The following is a 15,111-nucleotide window of genomic DNA, read 5'->3' as shown; positions in this document are numbered from 1 at the left end:
GTTGACCTCCAAATACAGAACTGAAGAGAAGCATTAAAAAAAAGGTAAAAATAAAAAAAAAACCCTCTTGAGAACTATTTCTGTTATGGGTAAACATAGAGAGTACATGTATAATCTGATTATACTGTTATATAAAAAAGAAACTAGAGGTGGAAAGGGGATTGTAACAGAAAAAAGAGGAGAAAGTGGAGGTAAAATGAAGGAAATTACATCTCAGGAAGAGGCAAAGAAAACATATTATAATTTAGGGAAACAAGGTAGGATGATGAATATTATGTGAATCATCAGATTTGGCTCAAAAAAAGAATATTAGATATATTTGGTTTCACTGAGAAATATCTCTCGTCTTATAGAAAACTGGGAAGGAAAATGGGAAAAGGGAAAGGGCCGGCTAAATAGAAGGGAAAAGAGAAATGGTAGGGGAAAGGTATAAGAAAGGGTAAGGATTTCTAAAGGGGAAGGACTGCTTGAGGCAAGTAGTGCTCATAAGTAAAATACTGGGAATAAGGAAAAGGGGAAAAGGAAAAAGAAAAGTATAATTTGGGGTTAATAAAATGTCAGAAAATACAGAATTAGTAGTTTTAATTGTAAATGTGACTAGGGTGAATTCTTCCATAAAACATAAGTGGATAGCAGACTGGATTAAAAGCCAGAATACTACAATATGTTGTTTACAAAAAACACATTTAAAGCAGAGTGATACATACAGAATAAAGGTAAAAGGCTAGAGCAGAATCTATTATGTTTCAGATGAAGTAAAAAAAAAAAAAAAAAAAAAAAAAAGCAGGTGTAATGTTCTCTAAAATATAATGTTCTCTGGGAGCAGGTTTCTTGGGGAGCTTCTGGAAGCAGCCTTACTTTCAATTCAGTTCAATAATCACCTCAAATTCAGACAGGTATTAAAGTCCAAATCCTTTATTGTTTCCTTTTAAGTCTTGTCTCCTTCTTTGGGCCCGGTTTGCTTTCTTAGAGGCCTATCTCTCTCCTTGGTTCCTGCTGCTAGTCCTTTGCTTCTGCCAACTACAACCTCTAGCTCCCTCAGAATCTCTACCCAGCGCAAAGATGGAATATGGAATGAATCTGATTCCACCTCCGAGAGTGGGCTTGTGCTTTTATGGGCTCCTCCTTATATATGCTCTCTTAAAAGTGTAAATCTTGTAGAACTCTAATAAGTACTAAGTATATCTAGAGAACTGTTAAGTACCCTGCTAAACAACCATTGTCTCTATCAATTCCTTGTAAGAATCATAACAAGCAGGGATAGCCATCCTGATCTCAGATCAAGCAAAAGCAAAAATTGATCCAGTTAAAAGAGATAAGGAAGGAAACTATATCTTGCTAAAGGGTACCATAGATAATGAAGCAACATCAATACTAAATATATATGCACCAAGTGGTATAGCATGGAAATTCTTTTTTTTTTAATTAATAATTTTTTATTATATATATTTTTTTTTATAATATTATCCCTTGTATTCATTTTTCCAAATTATCCCCCCTCCCTCTATTCCCTCCCCCCGATGACAGGCAATCCCATACATTTTACATGTGTTACAATATAGTCTAGATACAATACATGTGTGTGAATATCATTTTCTTGTTGCACAATAAACATTAGATTCCAAAGGTACATGCCACCTGGGCAGACAGATATTAGTGCTAACAATTTACATTCACTTCCCAGTGTTTCTTCTCTGGGTGTAGCTACCTCTGTCCATCATTGATCAACTGGAAGTGAGTTGGCTTTTCTTTATGTTGAAGATTTCCATTTCCATCAGAATACATCCTCATACAGTATTGTTGTTGAAGTGTACAGTGATCTTCTGGTTCTGCTCATTTCACTCAGCATCAGTTGATTTAAGTCTCTCCAGGCCTCTCTGTATTCCTCCTGCTGGTCATTTCTTACAGAGCAATAATATTCCATAACCTTCATATACCATAATTTACCCAACCATTCTGCAACTGATGGACATCCATTCATCTTCCAGTTTCTAGCTACAACAAAAAGAGCTGCCACAAACATTTTGGCACATATATGTCTCTTTCCACTCTTTAGTATTTCTTTGGGATATAATCCCAGTAGTAGCGCTGCTGGGTCAAAGGGTATGCACAGTTTGATAACTTTTTGGGCATAATTCCAGATTGCTCTCCAGAATGGCTGGATTCTTTCGCAACTCCACCAGCAATGTATTAGTGTCCCAGTTTCCCCACATCCCCTCCAACATTCATCATTATTTGTTCCTGTCATCTTAGCCAATCTGACAGGTGTGTAGTGGTATCTCAGAGTTGTCTTAATTTGCATTTCTCTGATCAGTAGTGATTTGGAAAGCATGGAAATTCTTAAAGGAGAAGTTAAGAGAACTGCAAGAAGAAAGAAAAAGCAAAACTATAATAGTGGGAGATCTCAACCTTGCTCTCACAGAACTAGATAAATCAAACCACAAAATAAATAAGAAAGAAGTTAAAGAGGTAAATAGAATAATAGAAAAGTTAGGTATGATAGATCTTTGGAGAAAACTAAATGGAAACAGAAAGAAGTATACTTTCTTCTTGGCAGTTCATAGAACCTATACAAAAAAAAAATGATCATATATTAGGACATAAAGAGCCCAAAATCAAATGTAGAAAGGCAAAAATAGTAAACGCATTTTTTTCAGATCATGATGCAATAAAAATTACATTCAATAAAGAGCTAGGGGAAAATAGACCAAAAAGAAATTGGAAACAAAATAATCTCATCCTAAAGAATGAATAGGTGAAACAGCAAATCATAGACACAATCAATTTCATCAAAGGGAATGTCAATAATGAGACAACATACCAAAATTTGTGTGATGCAGTCAAAGCTGTAATAAGAGGAAATTTTATATCTCTAGATACTTACTTGCATAAAATAGAGAAAGAGAAGATCAATAAATTGGGCTTGCAACTGAAAAAGCTAGAAAAAAAAAAAAAACAAATTAACCCCCCAATCAAATACCAAACTTGAAATTCTAAAAGCAAAAGAAGAGATCAATAAAATTAAACTAAAAAACTATTGAATTAATAAATAAAATTAAGATCTTGTTTTATGAAAAAAAAAAATATATATATAAACCTTTAGTTAATTTGATTAGAAAAAGGAAAGAGGAAAATCAAATTGTTAGTCTCAAAAATGAAAAGGAGAACTATCCACCAAGGAAGAGGAAACTAGAGCAATTATTAGGAGTTACTTTGCCCAACTCTGTGCCAACAAATTTGATAACCTAAGTGAAATGGAGGAATACCTACAAAAATATAGATTGCCCAGATTAATAGAAAAGGAAATAAATTACTTAAATAGTCCCATTTTAGAAAAAGAAATAGAACAAGCTATTAATCAACTCCCTAAGAAAAAATCCCCAGGACCAGATGGATTTACATGTAAATTCTAGCAAAAATTTAAAGAACAATTAACTCCAATACTATATAAACTATTTGAAAAAATAGGGAATGAAGGACTCCTACCAAATTCCTTTTATGACACAGACATGATACTGATACCTAAACCAAATAGGATGAAAACAAAGAAAGAAAATTATAGACCAATCTCCCTAATAAATGTTGATGCAAAAATCTTAAATAAAATATGAGCAAAGAGATTACAGAAAATCATCCTCAGGATAATACACTACAACTAAGTAGGATTTATACCAGGAATATAGGACTGGTTAAATATTAGGAAAATTATTAGCATAATTGACTATATCAATAACCAAATGAACAAAAACCATATGATTATCGCAATAGATGCAGAAAAAGCATTCAATAAAATCCAATACCCATTCCTAATAAAAACACTACAGAGTATAGGAATAAATTGACTTCTCCTTAAAACAGTCAATAGCATGAATTTAAAACCATCAGCAAGCATCATTTGTAATGGGGATAAACTGGAACGATTCCCAATAAGATCAGGGGTGAAACAAGGTTGCCCACTATCACCAGTATTATTCAATATTGTATTAGAAATGCTAGCTTTACCAATAAGAGAAGAAAAGGAGATTGAAGGAATTCAAGTAGGTGATGAGGAAACCAAATTATCCCTCTTTGCAGATTATATAATGGTATACTTAGAGAACCCTAGAGAATCAACTAAAAAACTATAAGAAATAATCTACAACTTTAGCAAAGTTGCAGGATACAAAATAAATTCACATAAATCATCAGCATTTTTATATATCACTAACAAAATCCAACAGCAAGAGAGAAAAAGAAATTCCATTTAAAATAACTGCCAATAGTATAAAATATTTGGGAATCTATCTACCAAGGGAAACTCAGGAACTATATCACCAAAACTACAAAACACTTTTTACACAAATAAAGTCAGATCTAAGCAATTGGGAAAATATCAAATGTTCTCAGATAGGTCAAACAAATATAATAAAGATGATGATACTCCCTAAACTAATCTATTTATTTAGTGCTATACCAACCAAACTCCCAAGAAACTATTTAACTGACCTAGAAAAAATAACAACAAAATTCATCTGGAAGAACAAAAGGGCAAGAATTTCAAAGGAATTAATGAAGAGAAAAACAAATGAAGGTGGCCTCGCTATACAGATCTAAAACTATATTATAAAGCAGCAGTCATCAAAACTCTTTGTTACTGGCTAAGAAATAGAGAAGTTGAGCAGTGGAATAGGTTAGGTTCACAGAACAAAATAGCCAGTGACTATAAAAATCTATATTTGACAAACCCAAAAGCCCCAGCTTTTGGGATAAGAATTCGCTATTTGACAAAAACTGGTGGAAAAATTGGAAACTAATATGGCAGAAAGTAAGTATAGACCCACATCTAACATTGTATACCAAGATAAGGTTGAAATAGGTTCATGATCTAGACATAAAGAATGATATTATAAACAAATTAGAAGAACATAGGATAGTTTACCTCTCATATTTGTGGAGGAGGAAGGAATTTGTGACCAAAGAACAACTAGAGATCATTATTAGTTATAAAATAGATAATTTTGATTATATTAAGTTTAAAAGGTTTTGTACAAACAAAACTAATGCAGACAAAATTAGAAGGGAAGCAATAAACTGGGAAAACATTTTTACATCCAAAGGATCTGATAAAGACCTCATTTCTAAAAATATATAGAGAATTGACTCAAATTTATAATAGTTCAAGTCATTCTCCAATTGATAAATGATCAAAGGATATGAACAGACAATTTTCAGATGAAGAAATTGGAACTATTTGTAGCCACATGAAAAGGTGTTACAAATCAATATTGATCAGAGAAATACAAATTAAGACAACTCTGAGATACCATTACACACCTGTCAGATTGGCTAAGATGACAGGAAAAGATGAGGAATGTTGGAGGGGATATGGGAAAACTGGGTCACTGATAGATTGTTGGTGGGACTGTGAATGGATCCAACCATTCTGGAGAACAATTTGGAACTATGCCCAAAAAGTTATCAAACTGTGCATACCCTTTGATCCCGCAGTGCTACTACTGGGCTTATATCCCAAAGAGATCTTAAAGGAAAAAAAGAGTCCCACATGTGCAAAAATGTTTGTGGCAGTCCATTTTGTAATGGCTAGAAACTGGAAACTGAATGGATGCCTATCAATTGGAGAATGGTTGGGTAAATTATGGTATATGAATGTTATAGAATATTATTGTTCTATAAGAAATGACCAACAGGATGCTTTCAGAGAGGCTTAGAGAGACTTATATGAACTGATGCTAAGTGAAATGAGCAGAACCAGGAGATCATTATACATGGCAACAACAAGACTACATGACAATCAATTCTGATGGACATGGCTCTCTTCAACAATGAGATGATTCAAAGCAGTTCCATTTGTTCAGAGATGAAGAGAGCCATCTACACCCAGAGAGAGGACTGTGGGAATTCAATGTGGAACATAACATAACATTCTCATTCTTTCTATTGTTATTTGCTTGCATTTTGTTTTTTTTCCTTGGGTTTTTTTCTTCCTTCTTAATCTGAGTCATCTTGTGCAACAAGATAACTGTATAAATATGTATATACATATTGGAGCTAACATGTATTTTAACATATTTAACATGTATTGGACTACCTGCCTGCTAGGGGTGGGGGTCAAGGGAAGGAGGAGAAAATTTGGAACAAAAAGTTTTGCAAGGGTCAATGTGGAAAAATTACCCATGCATATGCTTCGTAAATAAAAAGCTTTAATAAAAAAAAAGAAAGAAATATTGTTGATGATTAAGTTCATAATAAGAAAAAAATTTAACTAAAATTTTTAAAAGAAATCCAATCATACTATATTTTTACTCCTTAACCAGGAGTTCTCAGGCTTCAGTTTCAACAATAAGTCTATCATGGCTTTTTCCTAGAGAGACAATCCATAGTGGTTCAATTAACTTAAAACAGAAGAGAAGAGCAAATGAATTTCCATTCAACATAAGTATATGGATATTTATATATTGGGTCTAATGAGACTCCATTGCCTCTCTTTTTTGTTTCTATAAGCTTTTCTTGCTGCATATGTCATTGAAAAGAGGTTTCTATAATGATGAAAAAGTTGACCTGAGACTCAGGAAGAATTGGGTTCAAGTTCTGTCCCTGACTCACATTAGCTGGGTAGCTATGGACAAATCACTTAAATTACCAAATCCCCAGGCAACTTTTTCTATAAGATCACAAAATTTTAATTCAATTCAATAAACTTTTTAAAGTGCCTACTATGTATCAAGCACTGTGTTAAGGTGCTAGGGAAGCAAAAAGAGTTGAAAGAGATTTAAAACTGGGAGAGACCTCAGAAGATATCTAATCCAACCATTTTACAGATCTGGAAACTGAGGCACAGAGAGGCTAAGTGATTTAGGATAGTATGATTATAGATTTAGAATTGGAAGAGACCTCAAAAGTCATCTTGTTCAACTCTCTAATTTTACAGATGAGGAAGGTGAAACCCAGAAAAGTTAAGTCACTTTCCCAAAGTGGAACAGATAATAAGGGAAAAATTTATCTAAGAATTTTTAATTATGGATTAGTCACCAATCTGTATCAGTGGAGGAAGTTTTCAGACTGGAAGATTCCCTTACAAGGATGAAATCATAGATCCCAACAGAAGTAAAAAAGTAAATCATAAATCTTTTTTGCAAAACCCATCTCCCATCCTTCATGGCCAGGCTTGTACATCTTATTTTTCATCAGTATTTTTTTTCTTTAGCATAACTTTCATTTCCAATCTTTCTCTCCTTCCCCACCTAGCAAGCCATATCTTATTAATAAAGATTTTTTAAAAGAGGAAAAATAAATGCAATTCAGCAAAACAAGCAAAATATTAACCCAAGCATACTTTAGACAAACATTTTCCACTAAACTCTCCATGCTTCTCCATGAAGAGTGAAACTTACCCCTCTTCTACCCATTTGTGGCTTTCTCCTGCTGACTTCTGCACACTGAATAATAGGATTTTAGGGCTTCACCAATTTTATGGGGCTCTGTCTGATGCTCAGAAATGGCCCCATTTTGGACTCAGATATTCAATCATAAATTGTATAGGCTTCTAACCTATCTTAATCTGGTTTTGGGTTTAGATTAGCCTCTTATTCTGAACCACATTTTTTAAATTTTTCTTATGATTTGAAGCTATTTCTCCCCTTGTAGCTGGAGAAGCCATTCTCCATCCTTTTTCCTAGGATATACTGGAAATGAGGAAAGAGGTGCTTGATCAGCTTCTGATTTGATGTTCCCATTCAACCACAATTATTTTCTTTACTCTTTCACTCTGCCAGCTGGAACTCCGACTCAGCTCTCCCAGCTGGCTAGTGATTCTCTGATGAGCTTGGTTGAGTGGATCAGGTCCCAGATATGGATGTGAGCATAGTTTTGGTCTCCTACATATGTATCTCTCTGAACTAGGCTGGCCCCTCACGTCCGCTTCTATCCTTAGATGAGACAATAGACATTAAATTGGTCCTCCAAGAATTCAGGAAAAAAAGTATAGGAAGGCTACTGGAAGCTCATGCAGAATGAACTAAGCAAAACAAAAAATAACAGTATATACAATGATTATAACAGTGTAAATGAAAACATACAATAAAATGACGAAAAACACTGATTACAGCATAATGAACAATCCTGGCCTCATTTAGGACGTGAAGAAGTATTGTAGGGAACTGTGAGTGTTGTATATGCTCTCCAACAATCACTTCATTGATTAGTTTTACTTAATTTTTTTTTATCTTACAACAAAGAGCTTATTTGGCCTACAGGGAAAGGTGGGAATATGATATATCTGGAAATGACTATGATATGAAAGAACTATCAATAAAAATTTATTTGGTTCTTAAAAGCTAAAAAAAAGTGTTTTTATGTTGAGGCAAAAAAATTCCCATGATTCACACAGAAAAGTCTTCTTATCTAAATTATCAATACCAAGAGACATTTATTAAGCATCAGCTGTATGCAAAACCCTGTTGTAGACATGAGAGGTACAAAGACAAAAGAGAAAACTTTTCTTGCTCTCAAGAAGCTTGTTTTTCCATCAACAGGCTGATTTTGGAAAGGCCTGGAGAGACTTACATGAACTGATGCTAAGTGAAGTGAGCAGAACTAGGAGAACATTGTATACAGCAATAGCAAGATAATATGATGATCACCTATGATGCACATGACTCTTTTCAACAATGAGGTAATTCAAGGCAATCCCAATAGATTTGTGATGAAGAGGGCCACCTGCATCCAGAGAACTAAGAGGACTGAATGTGGATCACAACATAGTATTTTCACCTTTGTGTTGCTGTTATTTGCTTGCTTACTTGCTTTTTTCTTTCTCATTTTTTTTCCTTTTGATCTGATTTTTTTTGATGCAGCAAAATAAATGTGGAAATACATTTAGAAGAATTGCACATGTTTGACTTATACTAGATTACTTAAAATCTGAAGGGGAAGGGAGAAAAATTTGGAACACAAAGTTTTGCAAGGGCAAATGTTAAAAACTATCTTTGCATGTATTTAGAAAAATAAAAAGCTATTATTATTTTAAAAAATAAACCTCCATTCTTCCATTACCATGATACTCAAATTGTTTTTTCTTTTTTTAATATTAAATTTAATTTTCAATTTAAAAAAAATCTTGTTTTCTACTGGGATCATATTGTTGAACTATTTCAATCATACCCAACTCTTTGTAATCCCATTTGCTTGTTTGGTTTTTTGTTTTTTTCTTTTTTTCTTTTTTTAGCAGAGATACTGGAATGAGTTGCTATTTCCTTCTCTAGTTCATTTCCATATGAACTGAGACAGAATTAATTGATTTGCCCAGGTTCACACAGCTAGTAAGTGATTGTCCGAGGTCATATTTGAACTCAGGTTCATGAGTATTCCAATTCCAAGCCTATGGCTCTATGCACTGTGCCACCTAGTGACCATGGGATGATTAACAGCAATATTGAATGTTTAATCCTTCTAGCTCCTCTCTAGAAATGTCTACCAAAGGCTATCTCTATGCTATCTCCTCCTCCATCACCCAATTTTTTTTTCCTCTATGCTATCTCCTCTTCCATCACCCAATTTTTTTTCTCTCTTAAATTTTCCTAACTACCGTGATTCATGTCTCCTTTCTGTCCCTTCTGCCCCAGAAGACCAAACTAGGAACAATGGCTAGAAGTTATAGAGAAGTTAATTTAGGCTTGATGTCCCAGGAAAAGCTTCCTAACAATACAGCTGTCCCAGAGCGGAATGGAAGGTCTTTAAGGGGAGGCTCTATGTGTCATGGACATTCCTCTTGCATATGGTTTGGAATAAATGACTGCTAAGATTTCACCCAGCTCTCAAATGTTGTAATTCTGTGATTATCAGGCTGTGAGGTATCCTCTTCAATTGAAGTTTCCTAGGACACTTGAGATCTTCCATTAATCCATCCAGGCAGAACAGAATGGAAATAAATGGAGACTTCAGTGGGAGAGCTTGGCCGTAGATCTAAAGGAAGAATTTCCTAATAGGGTAGGGTAGATATGAAACACTGGAGAAGGAGACCGTGGGAGGATTTGGAGTATTAGAGTGGAAGGGGACCTTTAAAACCAAACTTAGGAATGAAAAGTCCATGTACAATCAATATTTATTATACCTTTTATGTGCTGATTGTGTACTAAGTGCAAGGGATTTTAAAAAGAGGCAAAATACAGTTCCTGTCCTCAAGGAGCTTATAATCTAATGGGGGGAAACAATATATAAACAAAAATATATGTGGCAAGCTATTTGCAGCATAAATATGAAATAATTCACAGAGGATGGGCACTAGAGTTAAGAGGGGTTAGGAAAGCTCCTAATAAAAGATGGGATTTTAAGCAGAAGTTCTAGGTATGGGGCACAGCCAGAGAAAATTCCTAAAGCTAAGAGATTGAAAATAAAACAAATCTGATATATTCCTGCCTGGAAGCTGGAATGGAGTAAGTTTTCCCTAAGCTTGTGATTTTCTGTCTAATGTAGCCCCTAAGATAGAGCATCATCCTGCCCTTCAAGTGAGTTTACCTCACATTTCTCACTGACTTTAAGTCAAAGCTCTCAAAGCTTCTCATGATAAATGTGAAAATATGTTTAGAAGGATTGTACATGTTTAACCTACATTGCTTACTTGCTTTCTAGAGAAGGGGAGTGGGAGGAAGGAAGGAAGAAAAATTTGGAACACAAGTTTTGCAAGGGTGAATACTGAAAACTTTCTTGGTGGTCATTTTGAAAATAAAAAGGTATTATTTAAAAAAAAAATTAAGCCTGCTTCTGGAGTCAGGAGATCTGGGTTCAGATCCTAGTTCTAATTTATTAATTGAATAAATCATTGAAACTCAGTGTCCTTATATGTAAATGGGAGATATGAATAGCTAGACTACCTAAATCACAGATTTGTGCTGAGGAAAGTATTTTTGAAAACCTTCAAGGGCTTTAGAAGTCAGAGATAATGTGCCAGGCCTATAGTCTCTGCTATCAGAGGATGCTGAAGTTGATGGACCTCTTGAGCTTGGGAGTTCTCAGTCACAGTAGACTAATCCCATTATGTGTCTAAACTAAACCTGGCAGCAATATGGTAAGCCTGAACCTACAGAAGCAAGGGACCACCAGGCTGCCTAAGGAGAGGGGAAATGGCCCAGATCAGAAACAAAGCAGGTTAAAGCTACCATGATTCTCCAATGTACTTCCAGTCTGAGAGAGGAAAACTCAGACTGTTTCTATGTATGTGTGTTTATATGTATTTTGCTTGCATATATGTGTTTTATACATTTATATATTGTGCATATTATGCTATATATACTCTAAATGTATATGTATACATACTGTATGTATATTCTTTGTAATGTATATGCATGCATATATATGTATATATATATGTGCATGAATATATTTAAATAATATATAAATAAAATTAATATATACATATATTTATATGTGCATATCTATATGTTGTTATATGTGTGTATTTATGTACATGTATTATATATACACAATTGTGTATACACACATGTTTGTACACATATTTAAAATGTTATATGAATGTGGATAATATTATTTTCGTTTCCTTTGGAGCATTCTCATCTCATTGTCAACTATGTACCCAATGAATCTTAATCCATATTCACCTTCTTGTTTTAAAGCTAAAATCTTCATTCTCATTTCGCTCTCCAGGTCCCTTCCTTCTTTGCTCCTGATCCTCCTTCTTTTTGTAGAGGTCCTTCCAAAGACTCACTAATCTCTTGGTATGGTGTTTCCTTCACTCTCTATGTCTCCTGCAACTTCTAGAGCCTTTCTCTTTTCTCCTAAAACTTTTCTAAACTTTTTCTTTCTATCCCCTTCTACAAATGTCTCTCCACCCATGAACCTTCCCTTCTTCCCTAAAGAGTCCTTTCTCGATATATAGTTAGCCTACAACTTAGCCCCACAATTTCCTTGCCTTCCCTTCTTTTCATCAGCTACCTCAACTACATCCTGCAAATAAATTAGCTAAATAAAGTCTTGACTTCTTCTTGAGGAAAGGCATTAACTAATAAGATCATAAGCTTATATCCTTTGGCATATTTGAGAGGATTTGTAAACTTGGAAGAGGGCTTTTTTAGCAATATAAATTATTTTAAATATAAATTTATTTTTTTTCAATATAATTGGTTTCCTTTGTAATCTTCTGTATTTTATTTTGTGAACTTAAAGCCATTATTCTAAGAGTTCACATGATTCACCAAATTAACAAAGGGGTCCATGACCCCCCCAAAATTAAGAAATGTTGGGGTAGATAGGTAGTAGAGTGGATAGAGCACCAGCCCTGAAGTCAGGAGGACCCGAGTTCAAATCTTGTCTCAGACACTTAACACTTCCTAGCTGTGTGACCCTGAGCAAGTCACTTAACCCCAATTGCCTCAGAAAAAAAATAAAATTAAGAAATTTTTCCATAGAGCTACTTTTGCTATTTTTAAGCCCTGAATTGAGAATCAAGAGACCTGAATTTTAGCCTTGACTCTGACACCAACTTGGAAAGGTACCTTTAGCAGGTAATTTCTATAGGCCTTAGTCTCTTAATTTTAAAAGTGGGAATGATAATAATACCTATCCTTTGAAGGTAAAAAGAGGCAATGCATGTGAAAGCATTTTCAAAAGTATATGAAGCTATGCAAATGGAGGGTTATTATAACCTCTAGCATAAATCCCCACTGAATCAATACTAATATTGTTCCCCAAGAGAATAAGAGATAAGGGTCGGGAAGAAGCTGAGAAGTTTAATAAGAGTTAATGCTCCCTGAGAGAATACACACTTTTAATAACAGCCCTGGGTAAATCACTGTGACAACCTTCCATAACAAGGCTCAGAGGAACCACTTGAAAAGTTTTCTTCTTCTTAGCCCCAGGGAACAGAAAAGGACATCACTGGGGGGCAGTGTCTGGAGGCTGCCAGAAGGAGCATATGAGGTAGCATTAGGAAAAAATATTAATCTGCTGAATAACTAGTCTCAAAGCAACCTAAAAAACCCATTCCCATTTCTGTCTCTGTTCTCTAAAAAAGAGAATTCTGAAGCATCTCTAGCAACTTTTGTAACAGGAAAGTATGTCTTCTTTTGGTCTAACCTGAATCTTTTTTTTCTGCTACTACATCATTTCTGTCCTTGTTATTCCCACAGGCTGTTAGAGTTAGAAGGAACCTTGAAGATTTTCCAAATTAATTTACATGAATTTATTAGCATTTGCTATCTATAAAATAGGGAGAATAATAGCACCCACCTTACAAGGCTGTTAAGAAGAGCAAATGAGATTGCATGTATAAAGCATTTGTAATATATTAATGAATTATATGTTGATTATATTAATACTCCTACTCCTACTCCTCCTCTTCCTCTTCTTCTTCTTCTTTTACCACTACTACTACTACCACCACTTCAATTTTCTACTACTACTACTACTATTATCCCATACAAACAAGGTGGTAGAAATACAGATATGAAGAATGAAAAAAAAAATCTTCTCTTGAAGACTTACATTCTAATGGAGAAGACACAAGTACGTGTATAATTATATACAGAATGAATATGAGAAGAATAAATGTATGGAAGTTTGGAATAGTATTTTACTTCTCTCAATACATGTAAAGATAATTTTCAATATTTATTTTTAAAAGACTTTGTGTTTCATATTTTTCTTTCTTCCTTATCTCCCCAAGACAACAAGTAGTCTGATACAGGTTAAATATGTGCAATTCTTTTAAACATATTTCCATGTTTGTCATGTTGTGCAAGAAAACCATAAGAAAGAAAAATAAACAAACAAAAAGGTGAAAATCCTGTACTTTGATCCATATTCAGTTTCTATAGTTCTCTTTCTGAATGCAAATGGTATTTTCCATCCAAAGTCTATTGTAATTGCCTGGAATTGTTGAGAAGAGCCAAGTCTATCACAGCTCACCATCACATTATCTTACTGTTACTGTGTACAATGTTCTCCTGGTTCTGTTCACTTCACTCATCCTCTGTTCATGTAGGTCTTTTCAAGCTTTTCTGAAATCAGCCTATTCATCATTTCTAATAGAACAACAATATTCCATTATATTCATATACCATACTTATTCAGCCATTCCCCAATTGGTGGGAATCCACTAAATTTCCTTTCCAATCAAGTTCCTTGATACATGGCAGTTTGGAAGGAGGATGCCAGCAGCAGAGAGGGATTCTTTGAGATGGAGGTGGAGAAATCAGTGCATTTCAGAAATGGGGGACACTACTTTGGAAGCATAAATATGGGAAGTATGTGAGGAACAGCCATGTAGTCAGTTTGGCAAGATTGCAGAGCTCAGGAGAAGGAGAAATATAGGAAGCTAGAAATAGAAATTGAGACCAGGTTGTGTAGGACTTTACAAGCTATAAACAGAGCTGTTTCTATTTTATCCTAGAGGCTATGGTTTTCACTAAGAGAAGAAAAAATAGTAAGATTATAATGTTTTTCTCATGTTACCTTTTTCAGCCCTGTGACTCTTCATTAAATCTTCCCCAAACTCCCTTCTCGATTCATGTTATTTTTTTTACCCTGCCTTGTCAGTTTTTGACACCCTCCTGAATGGTGAAGCGATCTCCCTGTCATTCAAATCTTCTTGATTCTTATTCCTTAAAGGACCAGAACCATCTGTTTCTGAAGGGGGAGGGGGTGTCAAACTAGGACAAAGCTGCCTTCATCCATGCTCCTTTCTCACTCTCCTTCCCATGGGTGTGCAATATAACTCACTGATCTAGGCAACTTCTCAACAGCTAAAAGATGAGGATGTGAATGATAACTAGTATGACATAGAACTTCAAGGTCTGCAAAGCACATTTATAAATATTATCTCATTCTATTGCCATGGCAACCCTGGGGAATTAGGTCCCCATTTTAAAAATGAGTAAACTGAGGCAGGTAAAAGTTAGGTGGCTTGCCCATGGTCATAGAGTTAGTGTGTAAAGCAGGATTTGAATTCAGACTCCAATAGTGAGTACTGCATCAATTCCACCATCTAGCAGCCAAATGACTCTTATCTATACCCCTTTTCACTTTTCAAAGTACTCTGTCCTCTCTTTCATTTCCCATCCCTGTCAAGTAAAGCCCCTTTGTAAGAAATTCCAAGAAGCT

The sequence above is a fragment of the Sminthopsis crassicaudata genome, chromosome 4 (assembly GCF_048593235.1).
Source record: "Sminthopsis crassicaudata isolate SCR6 chromosome 4, ASM4859323v1, whole genome shotgun sequence".
Classification (NCBI taxonomy): domain Eukaryota; kingdom Metazoa; phylum Chordata; class Mammalia; order Dasyuromorphia; family Dasyuridae; genus Sminthopsis; species Sminthopsis crassicaudata.
The sequence above is the reverse complement of the archived record's forward strand: the minus strand, read 5'-3'. Positions refer to the sequence as shown.